General features: G+C 45.9%; 1 pseudogene; it reads left to right on the top strand.

The window, feature by feature from the left end:
• Positions 1–1,213: 1,213 nt before the first annotated feature.
• LOC102417226 lies at positions 1,214–1,745 on the top strand (annotated as a pseudogene).
• Positions 1,746–1,996: the final 251 nt, after the last annotated feature.

The following is a 1,996-nucleotide window of genomic DNA, read 5'->3' as shown; positions in this document are numbered from 1 at the left end:
AAACAGACACAAAACAAACGTGACACCACAGCTGAAGATAGAGTCCTATACAGAAATCAAGGCAAGGACAGACCATCCAAGGAAAAAGTAAAAGGGCAGCACAAGGAGACAGGCTGGGCAGCCCAGGTCAGGGCTCTTGGCTGGAGACCTGCTTGGCATAGTTTTCCTGTAGGTGCTTCTTGAAGGCTGTGGGGGTTTGCCAGAGCTCTGCAGCACATGTGTCAGTTTGTATATGACAATGTAAGTGAAAACAGGTCAGTGCCCTGGACTAAACAGTCAGATGCTGCATGTTTTAAAATTTGTTGTGGCACACAGGTTGAACATCGCCGATATAGAATGTTCTCTGGATAAGTTACTCCATCATCCCAATGTTTATCAATGTCTTGATTTAGCTAAGAGCTTAAGCCTGGCTTTAAATGATTTTGTGCCATTTGACCCTCTTATAAGCTGCCCCTCTGTACATTAATCTGAATTCTTCCAAATTCAGGCTGAGCCCCCACATGACTCCTCATTGAAGTGCTCCTTAAAGGATACCTGTGCTAGGAGTTGCACTGTATTGAAAGTACTGATGGGGCTCCAGGCAGGCCGCCCCCAAATATGCCCATGTGGCATACTGGTTGTTTTTAATAAAAGTTACTTGAGAAAAAGCTTGAGAAGAACACTCTGAGTTTCTTCTCTCTGCACCGGAAGTTACACATCCTCATCGCCAAAGATAGGGAATTCAGGACCCAGCGGCCTATACAAATAAGTCTCATTAATTCTTTACTAATTTATTCCCGAAACCAAACTCTGCTTAGATTCTTCACTGATTAGTCTCTTTGTTTTATCCATTCCTCACAAATATATTGTTACTCTGTCTGCAAAGTATAAAAGCCACCTGCTTGGGACATTTCCTTAAGTCCCTTTTCTGTGAGAACACCATAAATACGTATTAAATTCTTTATTTTCTCTTGTTAATGTGTCTTGCCTCACTGCACTTCTTAGACTAACCAGAAGAACTAAGAGGGGAAGGGGATATTTTCCCCCTCTCCACAGTAACCATATATGTACATGGTTATAGACATAATGAACTATATGTTTGTAAACAATATATATTTAATTTTTTACCCAGACTGGGCAAAACAGTTCATTCTCTAGTTTTCCTTTAAGAAATTCTGTTCTCGGATGTTACAGTCGTGTTTTCTGAGTTCATGTCTCTGCCAGCGCTGCCCCGATGGCCTCCCAAATCCGCAACCCAGCTGCCCCAGCGTCACCGCAGCTGGTAAAGGAGCCGAATCCAGAGGGGTCGCCGCCCAGGCCGGTGGGCAGGCGGTTACAGCAGGAGCTGATGACCCTCATGGCATCTGGGGACAAAGGAATTTCTGCCTTCCCTGAATCAGACAACCTTTTCAAATGGGTGGGGCCATCCATGGAGCAGCTGGCACTGTATACGAAGACTTGAGGTATAAACTCTCCCTGGAGTTCCCCAGTGGCTCCCCGAACAACACACCCACCGTGAAATTCCTCTCTCCCTGTACCACCCCAACGTAGACACCCAGGGTAACATCTGCCTGGACATCCTCAAGGACAAGCGGTCTGCCCTGTGTGATGCCAGGACCATCTGCTCTCCACCCAGAGCCTGCTAGAGAACCCAACATCGATAGTGCATTGAACACACTTGCTGCAGAGCTCTGGCAAACCCCACAGCCTGCAAGAAGCACCTACAGGAAAACGACGCCAAGCAGGTCTCCAGCCAAGAGCCCTGACCTGGGCTGCCCAGCCTGTCTCCTGTGCTGCCTTTTTACTTTTTCCTTGGATGGTCTGTCCTTGCCTTGATTTCTGTATAGGACTCTATCTTCATTTGTGGTGTCACATTTGTTTTGTGTCTGTTTTTTTTTAAATATATCTTATTGATTTTTTACAGAGAGAAAGGGAAAGGGATATAGAGTTAGAAACATTGATGAGAGAGAAACATCGATCAGCTGCCTCCTGCACATCTCCCACTGGGGATGTGCCC

The sequence above is a fragment of the Myotis lucifugus genome, unplaced genomic scaffold (genome assembly GCF_000147115.1).
Source record: "Myotis lucifugus unplaced genomic scaffold, Myoluc2.0 scaffold_2, whole genome shotgun sequence".
Lineage (NCBI taxonomy): Eukaryota > Metazoa > Chordata > Mammalia > Chiroptera > Vespertilionidae > Myotis > Myotis lucifugus.
Note: the sequence above shows the minus strand (reverse complement) of the source record. Positions and strands in the feature narration are given on the sequence as shown.